The sequence below is a fragment of the Oryctolagus cuniculus genome, chromosome 17 (assembly GCF_051225735.1).
Source record: "Oryctolagus cuniculus isolate XC-2025 breed Fujian yellow rabbit chromosome 17, ASM5122573v1, whole genome shotgun sequence".
Lineage (NCBI taxonomy): Eukaryota > Metazoa > Chordata > Mammalia > Lagomorpha > Leporidae > Oryctolagus > Oryctolagus cuniculus.
In genome coordinates, this window is record NC_142883.1 from 71,312,815 (window position 1) to 71,339,006 (window position 26,192).

A 26,192-nucleotide genomic window follows, 5' to 3' on the forward strand; every position below is an offset into this window, starting at 1 on the left:
GAAACATTGATTTATCCTTAAACTTTTCATTATAAAAAAATGAGTTGACTGAACCCATTCAATCATATCTTTATTCATACTTAGATTGGATTACCATATATAACTATGGGTACAACAACAAACCTAAGTTATCTAACATCTTCTATATTTCATGTGATGTAAAACTGGCATTTTATGAAAAAGTTATTTTTATGTTTCCAACCCACATGATCATAAAAGTTAGCTGCCTTATCTCTCCAAGGAAGATGAACACATTTAGACTAAGCTGTTTTACATATTTTGTAGGCTGGCTGTTATTTTGTATGAGCATCCTTCTCATTTATTGGAACCTCAACTACTTGCCAAGACATGTTTGTATCACTACACAAAAGAAAAAGTTTGATAAACATTTTCTCAGGTAGTGACAAGAACTTTTTATAGTGCTGTGATCCTACAAGGCTTGTTACAGAAAAGTTGAGTTTATAAAGAAATGCTGAGGTTAGAAAGGAATGCATGTAGCAAAGAGCTAAATGCAGCTCTCAAACACATAAGTAGGGCTGCTACATAGAGTGGTTTAAGGACTTGCCCAGCATCACACAGTTGATAACTGGTACAGGAGGAATTCAAGCTCCATTCCTCCTGATCCTGATAAACTAGTTTTTTGTTTATTTGTTTTTTAAGATTTATTTGTTTGAAAGGCAGAGGGAGAGAGAGAGGTATTACATTCAATGGTTCATTCCCCAAATGGCCACAATGGCCAGAGCTGCACCGATCAGGAGCTTCATCTGGGTCTTCCACATGGGTACAGGGGCCCAAGGACTTGGAGCATCTTCTACTGCTTTCTCAGGCCATAGCAGAGAGCGGGATTGGAAGAAGAGCAGCCAGGGCTCAAACTGGCACCCACATGGGACGCCGGTACTGCAGGCAGTGGTTTTACTCACTACGCCACAGTGCTAGCCTGATAGACTAGTTCTTTAACCACAAGGATAGTAATTGCAAAGATTCACTGAGTGCTTCCTATGAACCAGGTGCAGATTCATAGGCAGTGACTTGGCAATCATGGCTTCATAGTGAAATTACCCAGATTTTGTGTGTCTATACAGTATGTTAGCTCAGTTACAGCAAAAATGGATGCTTGATGAGCCTAAAGGACATGATGAGACTTTGACAGAGGACGGGACTGAGTATTGGGCTGAGTGGAGATTTTTAAAGAGAACACCTGCCCTGTATGGATACTACCTCCATTCCACATCACTGGGCTCATCCTCTGCAGGGGCAGCAGAAGTTAGATACTTCCTCCCCATCTCCCATAACAGATTCCTTAATTTTTCAGTTTGGCAAACCTGATGCCATGATGTGTGACTCCCAGGAAATGTTATTTAAACATTTTATTTGAGAGGCAAAAAGAAGGAGACAGATAGACATGGAGAAAGCTCCCATCTGCTGGTTTACTCTTCAAGTGTCTGCAAGGGCTGGGATGGGACTGTTCCTAAATCAGGAGCCAAGAACCCAATCCAGGTCTCCCATGGGATGAAAGGGACCCAATGACTTGAGTCATCACTGTCAACTCCTGGGTGAACATCACCAGGAAGGTGGAATTGGTAGCTGGAGCCAGGATTCAAAGCTAGGCACTCATATGGGAAAGGGGCATCTTATCTGCTAGGTGAAATGCCCAACCCTAGGAAATATGCTTAGAGTAGAGACATGCTCTTCTTATTTGCTATTGTCCTTCTGGATGGGGTGGAGAGTGGGTGACTGGAGCTGCAGGAACTGTTTGGTCCCATGAGGGAACCTTATGGATGAGGCAACAAGGCAAAGGAGCCCCTCCTGGAATGAATATCTTTAAATCCTTAAATGTGAGAGAAGTGGTTTTTTTTAGACATTATTTATTTGAAAGGCAGAGTTACAGAGAGAGAAGTCAGTCAGAGAGAGGTATCCTCCATCTGCTGGTTCACTCCTCAAATAGCTGCAACCACCAGGACTTAGCCAGGCTGAAACTGTGAACTAGCAGCTTCATCCAGGCCTCCCACCTGGGTGCAGGGACCTGAGTACTTGGGTTCTGCAATTCTTTCCCAGGTGTATTAGCAGGGAGCTTGATCAGAAGTGGAGCAGCCATGACTTGAACTGGCACCCCCATTGGATGCCAGAGTTATAGGCTATGATTTAACTCACTCTACCACAATGCTGGCCCCTAAGCTACACTTTTAAATATTTACTTTGTGTGCTACTCATAGCTGGAATAAACTCTAATACATGTGAGTCATTTCATTCCTTTGATACCGACAATAACCCTCTAAACAAGCACTGTGATACTCTCCATGGGCAAGTGAGAAAGTGGAGCCCATAGAATCTAAATACCTTCCTCAGGGCCACACAGCTGAGTGAGAAAACTGAGGTTCCTGCACCCCTTTTTAGGCACTACAGTACCTTCCTCAAATGTAAGATGAATCAAACAGAGGAAATCCTGGTGGCTTTGTCCTCAGTTAGGACACCTTGTACTAAGACAAAATTATGAGTCCAACTCTTTAGTGGCCCTTTAGGTGACCATGGATACTTCAAAATCCTTACCAACACCTTGTAGAGAGTACATGGTGTTTTGAGTTCAGGTCACTAAAAGCCCTTCACAAACCAGCTTGAACAATGAGGAGAGTCAGACACAGTGGCCCTGGGCTCAGCAAATTCAACAGCTGAGTGATGTCAGTGAGAACATGGATTCTTTTCACCTCTGCTCTGTGACTCACAGCACTACCATTATCTGAAGTGGATTCCCGTTGTGGCAACAAAAATTATGCTTAGAGCAAGCAATTGAGATTATCCATACTCCTGTTTATTGGTAGTAGAAAGAGAAATTGAATTCCTTGTCTTTATAAACTGAGGTGGGGGTGAGTGTTTGACACAGTGATTAAAACGCCTCTTGGGAAACTTGGATCCCAAATTAAAGTGCCTGGTACAAGTCTTGGCACACTTCCAATTCCAACTTCCTGCTAATGTGCAACCTGGGAGGCAGCAGGTGATGGCTTATATAGTTGGGTCCCTGCCAACCATGTGGGGAGACCAGATTGAGTCCTCTGATCCCAGTCTCAGCCTGGCCTAGCCCTAATTATTTCAGGCCTTTGGAGAGTGAAATGGTGTACAGAAGGTCTCTTTCTCGGTCTCAAATAAATAAGCATATAAATGTATAAGTAAATAAATAAATATCAAAGTAGAGGGTGTTATGGTACAGTGGGTTAAGCTGCCACTTGGGATGCCCACAGCCCTTATTGGAGGACCTGAAATCAGGTCCCACCTCTGCTTCCAATTGAGCTTCCTGCTAATGCATCTAGGAAGCAATGGTGATAACCTAAGTGTGTGAGTTCCTGACACCCATGTGGGAGACCAGGATGGAGTTCCTAGCTTCAGCCTGGCCCAGCCCTGGCTTTGCAGATGTTTGGGGAGAGAGCCAGTGATTGGATATGCTCTCTAATATGTAAATCTTTTAAAACTTTAGGGTAGAATGTTCTTGCCAATCACCTTCTGTCCAATAGCAAAGGTTGGAGGTATCATCTGAAGTGAGACAATAATAGATAAATGACCATCAAGGCCAGGGCTGCCTGTGGCAGACGGGACTGTAATGTTTTAATAGGAATGCTCCCTCTGGACCAACTACTCAGAGATCTTCCCTGCAACCCTCCCTCCCTGCCCCAGGACACTGCTTTCAGAGCTGTCTGTGGCCACAGAGAAGAGGTGGTCTGGGGAGTGGTCACTGAGGAGAGAGGAAGGGCTGTGAACCCCAGGATTCCCTTTCTCCTGGTCTGGAGTCCCTCTCCTACATCACAGCCCTGCAGCAGAGCATGCCTGTCACCTCCCTCAGCCTGTGACACAATCTATTAACATTGCCCATGATTATGTTAGACTTGGGGACCACAGTGTACTATGTCAACTTGAACTTCTTGGTTGGGGTTGGTGCTGTGGTGTAGTGGATAAAGCTGCCGCCTGCAATGCCAGCATCCTATATGGGCACCAGTTCTAGTCCTGGCTGCTCCAATTCTGATCCAGCTCTCTGCTATGACCTGGGAAAGCAGTAGATAATGGCCCAAGTGTTTGGGTCCTTGCACCTAAACTGACTCCTGGCTTCGGATCGGTGCGGCTCAAGCTATTGCCAATTTGGGAATGAACCATCTGATGGAAGACTTCTTTCTTTCCTTCTCTGTGTAACTCTTTCAAAGCAATACATCTTTAAAAAAAAAAAAAACTTCTAGGTCTTCCATGAAGGTGATACCTGAGTGTATCCCTCCCTGGCAGAAAGGTTGGGAAGAGCTTGTCAGCTAGAAAGACCAGGGAGGTGAGACCAGAGAGCTGCTAGCTGGTGAGAGCCTTATGACCTGACCTGTTTGTGAGTGGGATGTAGCCTGTCCCCATTCTCTCCATCTGTGAGTGGGACCTGTTCCCCCAGCTACAATTCTAGGGGAAGTTGCTATGTTTAGCTCCTGGCCTAATCACTGTTGTCTGGAAGGATTTACCAATTAAGCCTCTGCAGTGTGTGTGTGTGTGTGTGTGTGTGTGTGTGTGTGTGTGATGGTGGTAAGCATTTTGAAATCCCCATTAAAATGCAGTAGTGGGGTAACTGTCCCCAAGCACTGCCAGGTGAGCTCTGCACCTGCTCTGCCATCTCTTCCAGAGATTCAGCCTCCCAAAATGCACCACTTCTCCATGGGCCCCTCCATCTCTAACTTTATGTGGGGAGAGGGTGGGTGGCAGAAGGCTGTAGGCTCTGCCTGTTGCTAAGGGGAAGTAACAGCAGAGGACCAAAAGGACTATACCCTAGCATACCAGGGTTCTGTGCCTATTCTATCACTGTGCTTCTTCTCAGGCAGTTTTCTTCTAGTTCCAGTTGTGAACCATGTGTCTGTCATTTAGAGACTGGGAGTCCTGCATCAGCTGCACACACACTTTGCCTGGGGCTCACTGGTTCAGGTGTTCTGCATTCTCCTGCAGCCTCTGTGCTGCCCCAGGGAGTCCTGCCCACATTATTTTGATAAATACATCTCTAAAGCCATTTAAAATAATTTCTGTGTTTAGAAATGAAACAGGGTCATCATTACTGCCTGACTAGAAGCCTATTTAATTTTTTTAAAGATTGATTATTTATTTGAAAGTCAGAGTTATGCAGAGATAGGAGAGGTCCTCCATCCAATGGTTCACTCCCCAATTGGCTGCAGTGGCCAGAGCTGTGCCAATCTCAAGCCAGAAGCCATGAGCCTCCTCTGAGTCTCCCATGTGGGTGCAGAGTCCCAAGGATGTGGGCCATCCTCTACTGCCTTCAAAGGCCATAGCAGAGATCTGGATAAAAAGTGGAACAGCTGGGACCTGAACCAGCGCTGCATGGGATGCCTGCACTGCAGGCAGTGGCTTTACCTGTTATGCCACAGCACCGGCCCCTAGATGCCTGTTTAAATGATTAACTACCTTGACTTAATTACTGATCTCCCAGTTGGAAGTTAATATGTAATTTTTAAAGTTATTTATTAAAAGATTTATTTATTTTATTTGAAAGGCAGAGTTACAGAGAAGTAGAGGCAGAGAGAGAGGTCTTCCATTCATTACCTTACTCCCCAAATGGCCATGATGGCCAGAAATGGGTTGATCTGAAGCCAGGAGCCTGCATCTTTCTCTAGGTCTACAATGTGGGAGCAGGGGCCCAAGGACCTGGGTCATCTTCTACTGCTTTCCCAGGCCATAGCAGAGAGCTGAATCAGAGTGAGCAGCCAGGACTCAAACCAGCACCCACATGGGATGCCAGCACTCAGGCAGTGGCCTTATCCTCTATGCCACAGCACCAGCCGCAATACATAATTTTTAAACCAACACTTTCTCTTAAACTCTAAAACACTGCTGCCGGGCTTCTGCATAAAAGCCCCTTAAGTGACCTCTCCAAACCACTACTTCTTTACCAAGGCATCCCTGATTACAGCACTTCTTGCGCCTGAATTAGCATTTCTGCTGAGCAAGTAACCGAGTACTTGGATTGCAACAGGTCTTTTAAGTGAATAAGAATGTTTTTTCTTTCAAGTTTTATTTGGAAGTCAAAGCTGAGCCCCCAAATGGCCATGCTGAAGCCAAGAGCTTCTTCTGAGTCTTCCACATGGGCCATCTTCCACTGCTTTCCCAGGCATATTAATAAGGAGCTGGATCAGAAGTACAGCCAGGACTCAAGCTGGTACCCATATAGGATGCTGGCACTGCAAAAGTGGCTTAACCCACTGTGCCACAGTGCCAGCCCCAAGAATTTATTTTGAAAGACCATCTTTGTGACACAGCAGGTTAAGCTGCCACATATCTGTCTCATATCTGAGCGTCCCATATCTGAGCTCCAGTTGCAGTCCTGGCTGTTCTGCTTCCTGCTTATGCACCTGCAGAAGGAGATGGTTCAACTACTAGAGCCCCTGCCACCCCTGTGGGAGACTTGGATGGACTTCTGGTTCCCATCTTCAGCCTGGGCCAGACCTGGCTCCTGTGGTCATTTTGGGACTGAACCAGAAAATGGAAGATCTATATCTCCCCTTCCCATCCCCATAACTGCCTTTCATATAAATATAGATTTTCTTTAAAAAATTATTTGGAAATCTATGCACCATTTTTGTATAAAAGGCACTTTCCATTAACTTTCTGAAGACCTTTCACATGCATGATTTCAAAATTAGTTGCACAAAAGAAACTTATTTTTTAATTCCATTTCCCAAACTTTTTGAAACTCCTATTTGCTTTTATCTCTATTTTTCTATAAACAGCATATATAAATATGCTTAAGTACAAAATTTTTAGGCAGATATTTATGGAAACCATAGGTCCCATGGGCCATTAACATTTTTAAAGCATTATTTATTTGAAAGACTGATAGGGAGGGTGAGAGGGAGAAAGGAGAGGGGTGACAGAGAGTGAGGGAGAGAGAGAAAGCAAGAGTGATCTTTCAACCACTGGTTCACCCATCAAATGCCCACAACAGCTTGGGATGGGCCAGGCTGAAGCCAAGAGCTAGGACTTCTGTCCAGGTTTCCCACATGAGTGTCAGAGGCCCAGTACTTGAGCCATTATCTGGTGCCACTCATGCACATTAATAGAAGGGTGGATCAGAAACAGACAAGATTCAGTCCCAGGCATTCTGATATTTGTCATGTGCTTCCCAAGTAGTGGTTTAACCTGCTGAACTAAAATGCTCATCTCTGGCATTTTATTTGATATTTCCCTGGCATTTTGAATTGCTTTACCTAAATTTGTTGGAGCCGGTGTTGTGATGCATTAGGATCATCTGTTGCCAGTGATGCTGGTATCCCATATGGACACTGGTTTGCGTCTCGGCTGCTCTACTTCCCATCCAGCTCTCTGCCAATGCATCTGAGAAAGCAGCAGATAACCCAATTTCTTGAGTTTCTGCCACCCATGAGGGAGACTCAGACAGGGTTCCAGATCCTGGCTTTGGCCTGACCCAATCCCAGCCACTGGGACCATTTGGTGGGTTAACCAGCAGATAGAAGATTTCTCCCTTTCCCTCTCTCCCTCCCCCTCCTGGACTCTACCTCTTTATCTATAACTCTGTCTTCCAAATAAATAATTCTTAAAACATTTATTTATTTGAAAGTCAGAGAGAAAGTTACACAGAGAGAGAGGTCTTCCATCCGCTGGTTCACTCTCCAGTTGGCTGCAACAGCCAGAGCTGTGCCGATCTGAAGCCAGCAGCCAGGAACTTCTTCCAGATCTCCTTTGTGGGAACAGGGGCCCAATGGCTGGGGCCATCTTCTATTGCTTTCCCAGGCCATAGGAGAGAGCTGGATCAGAAGTGGAACAAGTGGGTCTTGAACCAGCATTCATATGGGATGCCAGCACTGCAGGCGGTGGCTTAACCTGCTATACCACAGCACCACCCCCAATAAATTTTTTAGGTTTATTTTATTTATTTGAAAGACTGAGTTACAGAGAGGGGTAGAGCCAGAGAGAGAGAGAGAGAGAGAGAGAGAGGTCTTCAATCACCTGGTTCACTCCCCAAATGACCAAAACAGCCAGAGCTGAGCTGATCCAAAGCCAGGAGCCAAAAGCTTCTTTTGGGTCTCCCACGTGGATCAAGGGGTCCAAGTACTTGGGCCATCTTCTCCTGCTTTCCAGGCCATAACAGAGAGCTGGATTGGAAGTGGAACAGCCTGGATGCAAACCAGTGCCCATATGGGATGCTGGCACTGCAAACCAGGATTTTAGCCCTCTGCACCACAGCGCTGGTCCTGGATCTTTTTAAAATATTTATTTTTCAGCATTTTTTTCTCCTTACTTGCTAGTATAGCATTCTCCGTTGGTGCTGCTGCTCTCTGTGGACTTGTCCTCCTCAGCTTCTGACTAGAGCACAGCCACCTCTCCAATGCTGACATCCTCTGACACACATTTCACTCTTCGGTTCTCTAAACTGCTGACTCCTGGGCAACATAACTAACTCTCATGCATAAATTTGCATAGACACACACACCTGAGGACTTTGGAGTCTTGGATTTCAGGTTGTAATTAACTTTCATTTTCAGATGATTGGTGAAAAAACCAGTCTGGAAGCCAGGGTGTAGCCTTGTGGTTTAGATGTCCGTGTCCCACATTGGAGTGTCTGGGTTTGATTCCCGGTTCCAGCCTCAACTCCAACTTCCTGATAATGCAGACCCAGGGAACTAGCAAGTGATGGCTCAGATGATTGGGTTCCCTTCTCCTGGGCCAGCTCTGGACACTGTGGACCTTTCAGCAGTGAACTAGAGGGTGAATACCACTTCTCTGTCTACTTGTTCATTTCTTTGCATCTCAGATTAAAAAACAAAACAAGTATGTCTGTATCATCCATTAAAATAACTTCCTCAATGGAGAAAAGTAGTTTCATTGTTAAATTTGGGGAAAAAATAATGCTTCTTGGTTGTAAATGATATTTGAATAATGCATAACTGTAAATCAGACTTCCATAGTGGATAAGGAAGAGAAAGATGGAAGCAATAATTTTTACTTCTGGCTTTGGTACTTCTCTGTCATGTAACCTTGGAAAATTAATTTAAACTCATGGGGCCTGAGTGTCCTTACAATTACAGGCTTATCTAGTTGAGGCAGGTGGTGTAGAGGGAGGTGGCAGGAAGCTGAGAACTTTCCTTGTTTCTGTGCATACAGAGCTAAGTGACATTAGCAAGTCATTTGACCCCTCTGGATTGTCCTCCCTTGTGAGATAAGATTGTCTTTATAGCTAAAGGATTTTTTTTATCTTTTATTTAATGAATATAAATTTCCAAAGTACGACTCATGGGTTACAATGGCTTCCCCCCCCATACCGTCCCTCCCACCCACAACCCTCCCCTTTCCCACTCCCTCTCCCCTTCCATTCACATCAAGATTCATTTTCGATTATCTTAATATACAGAAGATCAGCTTAGTATACCTTAAGTAAGGATTTCAACAGTTTGTTCCCACACAGAAACATAAAGTGAAAAATAATAGATGATTTTTTTTAAATGATGATGAAATCAGACCAGACCTATTGTCATGTTTAATCCCAGTGAGAGTCAAGTTGGGAATTGATAATTTCTTTTTTTTTTTTTAACAGAAGATCAGTTTAGTGTACATTAAGTAAAGATTTCAATCGTTTGCACCCCCATAGAAACACAAAGTGAAATATACTATTTGAGTACTCGTTATAGCATTAAGCCTCAGTGTACAGCACATTAAGGACAGAGATCCTACATGAGGAGTAAGTGCACAGTGACTCCTGTTGTTGACTTTACAAATTGACACTCCTGTTTATGGCATCAGTAATCTCCCTATGCACCAGTCATGAGTTTCCAAGGCTATGGAAGCCCCTTGAGTTCTCCGACTCTTATCTTGTTTAGACAAGGTCATAGTCAAAGTGGAGGTTCTCTCCTCCCTTCAGAGAAAGGCACCTCCCTCTTTGAAGACCTGTTCTTTCCACTGGGATCTCACTCACAGAGATCTTTTTGCCAGAGTGTCTTGGCTTTCCATCCTGAAATACTCTCATGGGCTTTTCAGCCAGATCCGAGTGCCTTTAGGGCTGATTCTGAGGCCAGAGTGCTATTTAGGACATCCACCATTCTATGAGTCTGTATAGCTAAAGGATTTATTCTACACAGTCCTATCTTATGGTAAGGTTCACATGACTGTGAAGTGTTTTATAAACTGGCAGTGTAATAATCAAGTTGGCACTGAAGATGAAATGTTAAACAGCATAGAATTTCTAAGGCTTGTAGTACTATTAGGAGCTGCACAGAAACATTTAAGTTCATGGGCATTTTTAAATTTAAAAACAGAATCATTGAATTACTGTTCAGAATCAGTATAGTTACTAAAATTCTTATTTATAATCACTGAGATTGGTAGTGTAATTACTGATAGCATACTCCTAGTGTTGTATATTTTAGTTTATACAATACTTAGACTATATAAAAATATAGGTAGCAATATTTAATGCTTCTCTTACTTTTACTGGATTGGATTATAGCATACATTAATAAACCTTTTTTTAAAGATTTATTTATTTGAAAGAATTACAGAGAGAGACACATAAATAGACAGAGATGTTCCATCTGCTGTTTTACTCCCCAAGTGGCTGCAAGCAGCTGGAGCTGGGCTAATCCAAAGCCAGGTGCTTCTTCCAGGTCTCCCACATGGATTCAGGGGCCCAAGTATTTGGGCCATCTCCTGCTGCTTTCCCAGGCACATTAGCAAGTAACTAGATTAGAGGCAGAGCAGCTGGGACATGAACCAGTGCCCATAAGGGATGCCAGTGTTGCAGGTGGTGGCTTTACCTTATATGCCACAGCACCAGCTACAGCCTATTCATTTTAAATTAATAACTAAAGATTATCCACTGTTCAGCCTCCTGGCTTTGGCTTGGCCCAGCCTCTGCTGTTGTGGACATTTGGGGAGTGAACCAGAGGTTGAAAGATCTCTCTTCTTATGTCTCTCCCTCTCTAACCTTGCCTTTCAAATAAATAAATGAGTCTTTGAAATAAAAATACATACACACATACACACACACACATGGTACCAACACAGTCGGTAAAGCAGGAAGCAGCCCCCATAGGCTTCCCCCAACCTCTGGAGCCCTGAGCAGGCCCATGACCGGGGAAGCCCTCGGCAGGTCCGGGCCAGCTGTTGGGACCCATGACCCCCGACCCCGGGCCCCAACCCCTTCAAGGTCACCACCGCAGCCTCCTGTTTAGCTGGTTCTTAATCCTCAAGAAGGGATTTAGGTCAATGTTCTATTCTCATCAATGACCTTGATGTTTAATAAAAGATTCTGTTAGTAATTTTAACCCTGGGTGGTTCTAAAGATGTGCTGTGACTTAGGTTTAGAAAAGAGCATCTTCCTTGCCACCCTCATCTCAGCTCTGGGGCTGCCAGTTCTCCCTGCACAGATTCAGTAATGCATGCTTCTTCTCTACTACAAAGAACTTATGTTGGTCATATTTCCAGTTACCAAAATCAAATCAACTCACACCTGGACTCTGAGTATTCAATGACATTATTTATCAAAATAAATGTATTCAAATATTCAAAGACCACTTCAAAGCTTAACTGCCTTCAAGAGTTTTTGGCACTTGTAACAGACACCGTGGTTTTCTATACACGAGCACTATTTTATATACCATTTAACAATTCAAACATCACTTCAGGTTCAGCAATACACAATAGAATGGATGATTCTACATAATAAACATGTTACATTAGTTTGGACTTAAAACCTAGAACTAAAACCATGTGGTAACATGGACGGATTTAAGGAAAGATGTACAGCTAGGTAGCTAAGGCCACAGAATCCCAGACCTATTGATTTTAAGTGAGTCTAGATCACCAGCATTCCATTGCATTATCTTCCATCTCAGAGTCCTGCTTTTCCAGCGAGACCCACCCCACTCAGACCACATATTTCCTGCCTGTGTCTGTACAGTGGTGGAAGCTGTTCTGATACAAGTGTCTCCTGGACAGTCTCCAGCTCCCTGATTCACTACCTGAACTGGAATCAACAGTTGTGAGGGATGTTTCCCAAACACCCAGGCTGAATTCAATGTCAGTCTCTTTGACAGTCACAAACTTCTGCCTTAGGAAACAGAACATGTCCTCTACTCTGGGGCTCCCTTTTTCTTCTCATGGGGTTCTGTGGTGATCTGTGGTTTTCAACACAAGTCCTGCTAGCATTATAACTCAAAAAAAAAAAAACCCACCAGGGATAAGAGTTCTTTCTGGGGGCTGGTGCTGTGGCATAGCAAGTTACACTGCTGCCTGCAGCACTAGCATCCCACATGGATGCCGGTTTGAGTCCCAGCTGCTCCACTTCTTACCCAGCTCCCTGCTGGGTAAAGCAGCAGAGAATGGCCCAAGTGCTTGGTCCTCTGCCCCAATATGGGAGCCCTGGAGGAAGCTGATGGCTTCAGCCTGGCCCAGCCCTGGCCATTGTGGCCATTTAGGGGGTGAACCAGCAGATGGACTTCTCCGTCTTTCCCTCTTTTTTTTCTCTCTGTAACTCTGCCTTGCAAATAAATACAACTTCAAAAAGTTATTCTCCACCAAGCTATACACCCTTTTCCAGGCAGCTGTACAGCTGGGAGTTGTAGCTTCTTGTATATTTTGGATAATCAGAGTTTTGGTTTGAAAGCATGTTCATCTGAAACAAAGATCACTCATTATCCTTTGTTAGAGAAGGGGGCTCTGCTCTTTGAAAGTGAAAATCAGAAGCTGTAACGTGTGATGAGCTCCACCTGCCAGGGCTGGGATACTTAGTTGAAAGCCAGGACACCAGCAGAGGAAGCTTTTCAGATTCCCTGGCCTTTGCTTTAGTCTTACTTCTTTTGTTGCTTCTTGGTGCCAAGGGTGTACACTTTATGCTGAAATGAGGAATTGTGTCTTACCTCTTTAGTTTTTTTTTTTTTCTAAGAAGACTGTATATATTTATCTTGGATTTAAGGATAGCTTCTGGAGTGGGTAGATTTTTTGGAAGTTTTCACAAGTCAGCCAGTAGCTTATATTTTCTTCACAGAATTCAGTTTTTAAAAAAGCCTTCAATACAGCCAGACCATCTGTAGGGAGGGAAGAGAAGGTAGAAAAATAAAAAGAAACATGAGGAATATGAGGAAGCTAGTGATCAAATAATCCCTTGTGCTTTTCTAGTACTAGGATTAGCTATTCTCTAGTTTTTACTCAATCCTGTAATCCTGAGGATTTAGCTCTTTAAAGACAAAGATGCCAGTAGGCAAAATACTTGAAGTTGGTGCCATACTACTACTAAAACATAAATACTTCAGTTTGTTTTAATGCCAAAAATATATTTGTAGGAGAGGCACAAATCCTCAGGGAACTAAGTCTCTTGCAAACACTGCATGCAATGAAAAGCATCCTCAGCCTCAACCAAGAGCACTGCCATTGCAGAGCTAAAGGGTGATTTATCTCCCTCACCTGGGGTGAATATGCTGAGAAATAAAGGGAGATAAACAGATCTTCTAGGTTAAGTTGAATTCTCCTTGGTGAGCTGCTTACTTGAGGACACAGCCTTTCTGCACTCTTCCCAGGCCATGGCAGAGAGCTGGATCGGAAGTGGAGCAGCCGGGACTTGAATTGATGGCTATATGGGATGCCGGCACTGAAGGTGGTGGCTTTACCCGCTACATCACAGAGCCGGCCCCTAGTCAAATTTATATTAATCTTTCCTTTTGTCCAGTACAGCCATGCAGCTTCATATAATTTTGTCTTATTTTAAATAGCTAAATATAATTTTTATCTTTTTCTTTGAGGCAGTCTTTGGAAAGACATCCCTCACATTAATCTTCACTAATCATAGTATTCAACAAGTATGTTAGCTTCCTCTTAAGTCATTTCATTCACTCTGATGATGTCAAGTTTCATTGGCAGCTTAGATCTCTCTGTCTGTCTCCCCCACCCCTTGATCTGCAGGTTGTATGTCAGTTGTCCTTTGAATTTCTTCACAGATTTGACCAAAGAAACTTCAAAAATGATGTGTCCAAATTCAATCTGATTTCTTTCTATCATATCTTTTGTATTTTTTCCTAATTTCAGTTTACAGCACAAATGTCTACCTGGTCCTTCATGCACATGGCATGGAATTAAACTCTGCTTGTTCTGAAGAACAAATTAGTACTGAATTCCCTTCGTGTTCTCTCCTTTTTTGCTTTTTATAGTGAGTTACCTTCTCTCCTTACTGGTATCTGCCTTGTTGGGTAGTGGTCATGTCTTTGAATTCTTCCCTTTTCACTGTCCATTTAGCTCTTCTCCATTTTCCTTCCAGGGTATGATTTTAAAATGTAAATTTGGTCAAATAATCAAGTAACTTATCACTTTTACTGCTCCCTCACCCAGTTATGTCCACTCTGTATTTTAGGTGGTTGGTACAATTGTAATTATTTGATTGAAAAAAATATAGGCAGTCTTATGAACATATTTTGGTTTATAACAATTTTACAAAAACAACACATAACATTTTTTGACAGGCAGAGATAGACAGTGAGAGAGAGAGACAGAGAGAAAGGTCTTCCTTCTGTTCGTTCACCCCCAAATGGCCACTACGGCCAGCGTGCTGCGCCGATCTGAAGCCACGAGCCAGGTGCTTCCTCCTGGTCTCCCATGTAGGTGCAGGGCCCAAGCAGTTGGGCCATCCTCCACTGCCTTCCCAGCCCACAGCAGAGAGCTGGACTGGAAGAGGAGTAACTGGGACAGAACCACACCCCAACTGGGACTAGAACCTGGAGTGCTGGCACCACAGGTGGAGGATTAGCCTAGTGAGCCACGGCGCCAGCCCACATAACATTTATATTGTTGGAATTAGATCAAGTATGTAAGTGAAGAGTCACTCAATTATTAGTTCCTTGGATACTGTTATTTCCTTTATCTGACCTCATAGCCCAGGAATACCCAGCTGTGATGCTATGTGTAGCATCATTCTACTGGCTTCTGTTATTTGTGCTTGCCCCTTCTGATTTATGTTGCATGATAGTCATGAACACTTTATTGCAGATCTAGCCACCATTGGTGTTTTATTAAACTGTAACCTGATGATATGAAAAATCCATTTTTAAACAAAATTTATTACCCATATCTACATTGAACATATATCTCTTAGTTCATCTAACATGTTATTTCAGGTGTGTGTACTTATGTCTAGAGACTGCATTGTGTGCTCCTTTCAGAGACATTGGGAAGAAAGTTCTGGATATATAGGGAATCTCTACTATAGTGAAATTAGAATTATAGAATTAATAGAATCAAGACAGTTTCATGTGATTCTGCTTTCTGTTTTTTCCCTTTCTGTTTCTATACACTGTACAAATTAAGGTACATCTTAGTAAGAGGCATATAAAATACACTGAGAAGAATGCACTCCCAGGCAATCCAGAATGGATATGTTGAAGAGAAATGTGCTGTCATAGGGGTTGCTGACCTAACTGTGGACTTTGAGGAGTGGCAGGACCTGGACAATGCTCCGAGGACTCTGTACACGGATGTGATGATGGAGAGCTACAGCAGCCTGCTGTCCTTGGGTGAGTGACACTCCTCAGTCAACCCCAGTTGGGCCACATTTTTCCCATTTAGCAGATAAGTAACTTATAAAGTGCATTGCTGTTCAGGCCTAGGAGTTAGTGCTTACAGAATGTGAGTATTCACACTCTACAGCAAAGGATTCACATTGACCCTTTTCTCACACAGATCCTGAAGTCAAGCTGTTGTCTTTCAAGAAACCTGACTTACTGAGTTGACAAAGTCCTACATTAACAGGATTGTGTGTTACCAAACCTGAGGTGGTCTTCAAGATGGAGTGAGGAGCAGAGCCATGATGGTAGAAGAAGTTCTCAATCAGAGCCTCCCAGGTCAGTCAGCACCTACTGGGTAGGAGGCTGGGCCAGGAGAGCTCAGCAGGTGTTCATTGTGTAGAGCTCCTTTCACTGTTTCCCCAGGTTCCAGCCATAAGTACAGCTGATTTCAAGCATTAGACACAGGCATTCCACTGCCTCTAATGAAGGTTCCTCTGTATTCATCCCTCATCCTTCTTTTTTCTAGTTGATGGACATTTTCTTAGACTTACCAAGAATGCAGTCCACTTAAGGCCCTGCTAAGGCTTTTTTCTAGGTTAGGTACATTCTCTAAATCCTAACTTGTCCTTTTCTCCACTTTCATACATATATTCCTTCAGGAATTGATAAATAAATAAATATATAAGGGGTCCAAGAACAAAGCCTCTTTGTAAGTCAGGATGCAAAGAAGGCTTAACATAAAAACACAGAAAAGGCTGTTGCTAGACTCACCAAGAGAACCAGGAAATTCTGGATGGCAAGGCCATTATGGGAACCTTTGGATTCATATTGAAGGCTTCAGATTAGAATGGGATGGTTTGAAGTTAGTATTCTTCCTTCTTTTTTAAAATTACTGTGAAACAACCATGAGATAAGAAGTGTATAGAAGTCCCAGTTTTCTGTGAAAGCAGGAGGCAACTGAAGCTTCAATATAGAAATCAGTGGGCTGGCACCATGGCTCACTAGGCTAATCCTCTGTCTGTGGCGCTGGCACACCGGGTTCTAGTCCTGGTTGGGGTGCCAGATTCTGTCCTGGTTGCTCCTCATCCAGTCCAGCTCTGCTGTGGCCTGGGAAGGCAGTGGAGGATGGCTCAAATGCTTGGGCCCTGCACCTGCATGGCATGGGAGACCAGGAGGAAGCACCTGGTTCCTGGCTTTGGATTGGTGTGGTGCGCCGGCCACAGCACGCTGGCCGGAGCAGCCACTGGGGGGTGAACCAACGGAAAAAGGAAGACCTTTCTTTCTGTCTCTCTCTTTGTCCACTCTGCCTGTCAAAAAAACTTTTTTAAAAAAGAAGAAATCAGTGAATTATCAAGCAGGAGTGTGTGATCTAGGAATTGAGAGAATACCAGGGCTATTGATCTCACAATCAGCTGGAAACCCCTTTTCAACAAAGGTGAACCCTACTGGGTGTCACAACCAAATCTTTTAAACCCATATGGAGAGGGTTCCCAAGGTGGTAAGTTAGGATGTTCCTATACCCATTACAGTTCTGAAATTGTGAAGATGTCAGGTTTCCTTAAGCATATTAAAGACACTGTCAACATTTACTGTGTGGAAGAGATTTTTCATTTGAAAAACCCCACAGTCAACTTTGCCCTGGGAGGACTGAAAATGATACAGCCATGGTTGCAAAGCCTGCTGCTAAGCTATCCACTTGCATAGAGGACAGACACATGTCTCTCTCCCACCTGGAAACTATGGGTCTAAGACAAATATGCCATATTTAATGCTGAAAAATTAACAAAGGAGAAGAAAACACACTATTTTGTGAGGAAAAACTACTGGAGAAAAGAGCAGAAAAAGCAAATGGTTGCTAAAAAGCTGTCAACTTAATACACCAGCATTTGATAGGCACTGGGAGATTATTTAATGGATTAAATATTTCTCCACTTTTAAAATGTTTATTTATTTATGTTCATCTATAGGAAAAGCAGAAGGACATTGATAGACCTGAGAGACAGATCCTCTGTTTGCTGCTTCTCTCAAATGCCTCCAACAGCCAAATTTAGACCAGGCCAATGCTAGGTGCTGAAGTCCCCTGAAGGTCTGCCACATGCCATATTATATTATAATATTATATATTATATATAATTATACATATTATATATAATATATATTATATTATTATATATTACATAATATTGTATAATTATATGATATATTAGTATATATTATATATTTTTATATATATTTACATTTATATAAATATATAAAATATATTATATTATATATCATATATAATATATAAATAAATTATATATAAATATTTATATAAATACATATATTTATATAAATATATAATATATATAATATATTTTTATATATAATATATAATATTATATAATTGTATAATTATATAATATTAATATTACTAATATCATATAATATATTATAATTATATTATTAGATTATAATATTACATTTTAATAATAATATAATTATATTATGTTATTATTATAATAATTATTTGTATTTCATAGGAGAGAAAGGCAGTATATTCCTACCAGACACTCTAGGGTTAAAAAAATATTGTGCTGGAGTGGATGTTTGGGGTAGGAGGTGTTTTATTAAGATGCTGGGTGGGATGGCCACAGCCCAATTGGAGTACTGGGGTTGGAGTTCTTCCTGTGTTTCAGATTCCATTTCCTGCTGTTCTACTCCCTGGGAGACCGTAGGTGATGGTGGCTCAAGTTGTTGGATTTTTTTTTTTTAACAGGCAGAGTGGACAGTGAGAGAGAGAGAGAGAGAGAGACAGAGAGAAAGGTATTCCTTTTGCCATTGGTTCACCCTTCAATGGCCACCGCAGCTGGCACATCGAGCTGATCCGAAGGCAGGAGTCAGGTGATTCTCCTGGTCTCCCATGCAGGTGCAGGACCCAAGCACTTGGGCCATCCTCCACTGCACTCCCTCTCTGCACATAGCAGAGAGCTGGCCTGGAAGAGGGGCAACTGGGACAGAATCCAGCACCCCAACTGGGACTAGAACCCAGTGTGCCAGCACCACAGGCAGAGGATTAGCCTATTGAGCCATGGCGCCAGCCCTCTTATCAGTTCTTTCACTAATAGACACCTAGATGGATTCTGTGTCATGGCTACTGTGACTTGCATTACAGTGGGGGAAAGACAATGCTCTGATATGCTGATTTCATTTTCTTCTGAAATATTTAGTCAGGAGTAAGATAGCTGTGCCATAGAGAGGTAACTTTATTTATTTTAGAGTGACCATTCTTTTCTCCATATTGCCTATGTTAATTTGCATTTCCATCCACAGTATATAAAATTCGTTTTCATATCCTCAGCATTTAAAAAATTTTTTGGGGGGTAAGATGATTTTTTAAAAAGATTTCTTTATTTAGATAAAAAGGCAGAGTTACAGAGATGCAGAGGTCTTTCATTTTTTAGTTTACTCCCCAGATGGCTGCAATGGCTGGAGCTGGGGTGATCCAAAGCCAGGAGCCAGGAGTCCCCTCCAGTCTACCATGCAGTTGCAGAGGCCCAAGGGTGTGGGTCATCCTCTACTGCTTTCCCAGGCCATAGCAGAGAGCTGGATAGGAAGTGGAGCAGCCAGGACTGGAACTGGCACCCCATGGGATGCCAGAACTGCAGGCAGAAGCTTTTTTTTCCCCAAGATTTACTTGCTGGGGCCAGTGTTGTGGCACTACCTGCAGCACTGGCATCCCCTGAGTGCCGGTTCGAGTTCCAGCTGCTCCACTTCTGATCCAGCTCTCTGCTATGGCCTGGGAAAGCAGTGGAAGATGGCCCAAGTCTTTGGGCCCCTGCGCACATGTGGGAGACCCAGAAGAATCTTTTGGCTTCAGATCAGCTCAGCTCTGGCCATTATAGCCATTTGGGGAGTGAACCAGCAGAATGGAAGACCTCTGTCTCTGGCTTTACATCTCTCTGTAACTCTGTCTTTCAAATAAATAAAATAAATCTTTAAAAAATATTTATTTATTTGAAAGTCAGAGTTACTCAGAAGAGGAGAGGCAGAGAGAGAGAGAGAGATCTTCCATCCACTGGTTCACTCTAATTGGCTGCACTGGCCAGAGCTGGGCCTATCCAAAGCTAGGAGCCAGGAGCTTCTTCTGGGTCTTCTACACAGTTGCAGGGGCCCAAGCATTTGGGCCATCTTCCACTGCTTTTGCAGGCCATAGCAGAGAGTTAGATCAGAAGCGGAGCAGCCAGGACTCGAACCGGTGCCCATATGGGATTCTGGCACTGCAGGCAGTAGCTTTACCCACTACACCACAGTGCCAGCCCCACGTGCTGGCTTTACTTGATACTCCACAGTGCTGGCCTGCACTGTGTTTTGATTTGTGTTTATTTAATGGCTAATGACATAGATCATTTTCTCACATGTTCTTACCATCTATATTTATTTTTCTGGGAAATATCTATGCAGATCCCTGCCCATTTCTTTTCTGCATGAAATTCTGGCCTCAAAGAGTTTGGGAAGACTCCCTGAATTTCAACTTTTTGGAATAGCTTGAGAGGGATCGTGCTATTTCATTTTTAAAACCTGGTAGAGCGCTGGCGACGCAGCTCACTAGGGTAATCCTCCACCTGTGGTGCTGGCACCCTGGGTTCTAGTCCCAGTTGCTCCTCTTCCAGTCCAGCTCTCTGCTGTGGCCTGGGAAGGCAGTGGACAATGGCCCAAATGCTTGGGCCCTGCACCCACATGGGAGACCAGGAAGAAGCACCTGGCTCCTGGCTTTGGATCAGTGTAGCTCCAGCCATAGTGGCCATTTGGGGGGATGAACCAACGGAAGGAAGACCTTTCTCTCTGTCTCTCTCTCTCACTGTCTAACTCTGCCTGTCAAAAAAAAAAAAAAAACCCACCTGGTAGAGATTGGTAGTAAAGCCATCTGATGCTGACCTTTAATATGTTTGGAGACTTTGATTCCTGTTACTCATTATTGACCCATTCATGTGTTCTCTGCCTTTGTGGTTCAGTTTTGATAAGCTATATGTATCCAGAAATTAACCATTTCTTTTAGGTTTTCAGTTTGCTAGTGTAGTAGTTCTTTTCTTTTTAATTTATTTTATTTACTTGAAAGATAGAGTTACAGAGAGAGGTTGAGACAGAGAGAGAGGTCTTCCATCCACTTATTCACTCCCCAGAAGGCCGTAAAGGCTGGAGTTGTGCTGATCTGAAGCCAGGAGCTTTTTCTGGGTCTCCCACATGGGTACAGGAGCCCAAGGACTTGGGTCATCTGCTGCTGATCTCCCAGGCCATAGCAGAGAGCCATATCAGAAGAGGAGCAGCTGGGACTAGAACCAGTGTCCATTTGGGATGCTGGGCTTCAGGCCAGGGCATTATCCCACTGCACCGCAGTGCTGGACCAGTGTAGTAGTTTTTAATAATCTCTAGTGATCTGTTGTATTTGTATGATAATATCTTCTTTTTTTCTTTTTTTTTCTTTGAATCTATTCCTTGTTTTCTTAGTGTAGCTAAAGAATTATTTTGGTTTCTAAAGAACCAACTGTTGATTTTATTGATTTTTAAAGTTGCTTAAGATTATTTCTTTCTTCTGCTCTGATCTTTATTAACTTTTTTCTACTGCCATTTGTTCTGGCTCATTCTTATTTTCTAGGTCCCTGTGACGAGTAGGTAGGTTGCTTATTTGATAATTTTCTGTTTTTGATGTTTGGCCACCTGAAGCCATACTTTTAGTTTCTTTTTTCTTTTTGCATTCCTTCAACATTTATTCATTTTTAAAAAGAGATAGTGGCTCTTAATACCTCTGAGCATCCACTTTGAGACTTTTTATAAACAATTAACCATTTTTCCCACAACTATATCCTGTACATACTTTTTTACAAGTTCCTTGTTTCTTTACTTTTAATATTTTTTAAAAAAATTTATTTAATGTATGTAAATTTCATGTATTTCCTATATGCAGATTTGGGAACATAGTGATACTTCCCATCCCACACTCCTTCCCACCAATGTTCTCACTCTTCTTCCTTCTCCCTCTCCCATGCACATTCTTAATTTTTCAGAGATCTACTTTCAGTTAATTTATATTGATAAGATTTACCTCAACTGTTGTTCCTCAACAGTTGAAACAAGGGCTGTAAACAATCATCAAACCTCAAAGTGTCAATTTCACTACTATAGATTACCTTATAGGTACTCTATTAGTTACCACAGATCAGGGAAAACATATGGTATTTGTCTTTTTGGGACTGGCTTATATCACTAAGTATACTGGTTTCCAGATGTATCCATTTGGATGCAGATGACACTTCTGTGTAGTGTTCCATAGTATATAGTACCATAATTTCTTTATCCAGCCTTCAGTTGATGGGCATCTGAGTTGATTTCATATCATGAATTGAGTTGCAATGAACATGGGGGTACAGAAAACTCTTTAATATGCTAATTTCATTTCCTTTGGGTAAATTTCCAGGAGCGGATGACTGGGTCTTATGGTAGGTCTATAGGTACCTCCAATACTGTCTTCCACGGTGGCTGTACAAGTTAACATTCCCACGAGGAGTGGATTAGAGTACATTTTCCCCCCACATCCTCACCAGCATTTATTGTTTGTTGGTTTCTGTATGACAGCCTTGTTAACTAGGGTGTGGTGAAGCCTCATTTTTGTTTTGATTTGCATTTCTGTTGGCCATTTGAATTTCCTCTTTTGAAAAATGCCCTCAGGGCCATTACTGTGACACAGCAGGTAAATCTACAGCCTGCAGTGTGCTTCCCATATGGGTGCCAGTTTGAGTCCCAGCTGCTCCACCTCCAATCCATCTCTCTGCTGTGGCCTGGGAAGGCAGTAGAAGATGGCCCAAGTCCTTGGGCCCCTGCACCCGCATAGGAGACCTGGAAGAAGCTCCTGGGTCCTGGCTTCAGATTGGCATAGCTCTGGCCATTGTGGCCAATTGGAGAGTGAACAAGCGATGGAAGACCTCTCTCTCTCTCTCTCTTTCTCTCTGCCTCTCCTTCTCTCTCTGTAAATATGACTTTCAAATAAATAAATAAATCTTAAAAAGAAAAAAGTCTTTTCCCATTTCTTAACTGGATTGTTTTGTTGTTGAGTTTGTGAGCTCCTTATAGATCTGGATATTAATCCTTTATTGGTTGGATAGATTGCAAATATTTTCTCCCATTCTGTTGATTGACTCTTCAGTTTGCTGAGTGTTCCTATTGTAGTGCAGAAGCATCTCAGCTTGATGCAATCCCATTTGTTAATTTTGGCTTTGATTGCCTCTGTTTCTGTTGTCTTTTCTAAAGAAGTCTTTGCCTGTGGCAATGTCCTGCAGAGTTTCCCCAGTGTTCTCTAGTAATTTGATTGTATCAGGTCATAGATTTAGGTCTTTGATTCATTTTGAGTAAATTTTTGTGTAAGGTATAAGGAAGGGGTATTGTTTCATATTTCTGCACAGGGAGAACCAATGAGTTCTTTGGCTTTATTTCTTGCAGTGAAGGGTTAAAAAAGTTAAAAGCCGCTCCCACTTCCCCTCCCCTCCTCTGGTGAACTTTCCTGACCTCTTTAGACTTGCTCTTGCTCTGCATAGCCATTCTCTTTAAAGTTAGTTAGTCAGTAAATTACCCCAATGTAAGCATAACCTTAGTTTCACCTAAGTAAGACCTCCTGGAACTCTGACCCCAACATGTGTCCCTTATCACCATTTGGTTGCATTCCTATGGTACTCGATATCCTGTACTCCCTGTATTCATAAATCAACTGATTGTAAAATCAGTTAACTTGTATCAATTGTTCACTCTGTACCACTGTTTGATCTATGCAATGATTGATTTTCTTTGTTTAAACGTGTGTAAAAACCCCAACCCAAGACTATTTGAGACTGCCCGCCTATACTGAGATGAGGGGCCCCGACATGTCGGATCATCAATAAACCTTATCCTTTGTTAATTGCATGAGAGAAGGTCTCTTGGAGCGTTTTTGGGGTGGCAAGCACAATCCAACTCTAACAGTATGTGGGTTATTGTAGGTGAGGGGTATGTTATCTAAGTCAGCCAGCATGTGCCTCCTTTTCTTTTCTTCCCTCTTGTCCCCAGAAGGCCAGGTTGGTGCCTCTGAACCACAGCTTCCTTCTTGCTCTCCATCCCCCCATGCTAGACCTCCTTCCATTTGCTTTGTCCCCAGGGGCAGGCCCAGGGTCTGTAGGGCTAGAAGTGCTGGCAGGGGACAGGCAACTGGCTCATTCCCCTCCTGACCACTCCCAGAAGCCTTTCACCTTGGTAATGGCTTCCTCCTCTCAGTCCCAGCTCTAGTGCTGACTCTGCAATGGCATTGTCAGCAAAACACTCTTCTGACCACACTTATCCCACAGACCTTGGCCCATCTGTGCCTTCTCATCTGACAGCTGACTGTCCCCAGGTTCCTTGAGCACTCTTGCTCAGGAGTCCCTCCTACTGAGTGTCAAGAACCTGACAAGGCTGAAGATAGAGAGCGCTGGCTATCCTACTTTTCTGTGACTGCTTAGCACCCCAATGACCCATGGGACCTGCAATAATTCCAGAAGCTCCTGGGTACTTGCCACCTTCTCCATAGGCTACATCCACCCTACCTGGCCCATGCCTTCCAGGTACACTGGCAGGACGGGGCACAGCTGTGGAGGGCTCCTTATGAAGGCCATGGGAGGTGGGACCTGGCACTTGGACTGCTAGGTCTGCCGGATACCACAGGTATTCTCAGGGTCCCTGCTGCTGTGTTGGTGGACTTCCTGGAGGAAGGACAGGAGTCACTGAGCCAGGATCCTCTCGATTCAACAAAGCATCAGTCATAGGGGCAGCAATCATCCTCTAAGTGGAGAATTCTTTCCCTCCAGTGTAACTGGGGCCTAGAGAGAAGCCTCAGTGAGAGAACTGGCAGTCTTGAGCCTCCAGAGTGAGGGCTGCTACCCCTCCTCTCCCTTGCTTTGCAAGAGGCAGACCCCTGCGTGGCTTCCTTGCAGGGTGTCCTGGTGAGCATTTTGAGCATGTGGGCTGCAGGAAGAGCTTGGTGCTGGCTGCCCTCACTGGGGAGCTCCACAGGTGTCCACATCAGTGCACCCCATCCTCAGCTCTGCTCCTTGGCAGATACTTGCTAAGCTCCTGCTGTATGTTGAACCTCTTTTTAGGGGTCAGAGATCCCAAAAGAACAAGATGTGGTCTCTTTCTTGAAGAGTTTTCAGTGTGGAAAGAGGAAGGATGTCAAGAAAGTGAGTCATTGTACTAATCAGACCGGAGTGCTATCAGGACCGTGACCATGAGTGAAGGACAGAGATGGAAAAGATCCTGTGTCCTCTATTCCTCAGAAAATGGGGCTGTGCAAGGGAGGGGTCTGAGAGGAGCACAGGCTGGGGGAGGGCCCTCTTATTCCTAGGTGAGAATGAAATCCATGTGGTGACCACATGCCTTTCTGAGCACCTGAGCAACCCAGATAGGAGAACTGCTGGGCTCTAGCCAAAGAGCCTCATTTGTACCCCGCACTGCCAACATCTGCTAACTCATCTGAAACATGAAGGGGGACCCTGTGTAGAAGCCTGGGAGGCTTCTGGGGGTGGGGGCTGGGCATGCAAGACCCAGTGGGGAGCTAGTGCCATGCTGCTAGCCTGGATCTCTGCAGGGGCTCATCAAGGGCTTTGACCTGGACACCCACAAATCCTGGATCCAGTTTTCTGTCATCCAGGACAACATCTTCTTTGAAAAGACATTTGCTACCCAGCTGTGCGGGAGGCTTGTACCTTCAGTGACAACCTCAGCATGAGTGCCTGATCTATTTTTTTTTAAAGATTTTTATTTATTTGGTTGAGAGGTAGAGTCACAGGCCATGAGAGGGAGAGAAAGAGAAAGTCTTCCATATGCCACTTGTATATTATTATTGGGTATAGTTGAATATTTGAATACAAACACATCATAAACTGAGCAAGCAATAGAACTAAGCCTTCCCTTTCCTTTTCTTTGTGTTTAGAGCCTACCAGTTCTACATCAAGTTTGTTTCTTTTTTTTTTTAAGATGTATTTATATATTTGTAAGGCAGAGTTACAGAAAGAGGAAGACACAGAGAGACAGAGACAGAGAGAGTTTCCACCTTCTGGTTCACTCCCCAAGGGGCCACATGGTCTGAGCCGGGCTGATCCAAAGCCAGGAGCCAGGATCTTCTTCCCAGTCTCCCACGTGGTTTCAGGAGCTCAGGTACTTGTACCATCTTGTGCTGCTTTCCTAGACACGTTAGCAGGAAGCTAGATCAAAAGTGGAGCAGCCAGGACTCAAATTGGTGTTCATATGGGATGCTGGAACTGCAGGTGGCTGCCTTACCCACTATGCCACAGTACTGGCCCCACCATCCCAGTTTCTTATGCAGTACATTATATTGTGAACTATAGTTGCCACATTGTGTTATGGATCACTGGAACTTTTTGCTTTTATCTCATTCTCATTTGGTACCTGTTATCCTACCTGCTCTATCCCCAGCCCTCACTGTTCCCAGCTTCTAGTAATAAATTCTAAGTTTATATCCATTGCTTTTTAAAGTTTCATATGTGAGAGAGAACATGAGAGGTTTAGGTTTATTTCTTTTTATGTTTTTCTTATCTTTTTAAAAATATTTATTTGAAAGGCAGAGTTACAGGGAGAGGGAGGGAGAGAGGGAAGGGAGAGGGAGAGAGAGAGGAA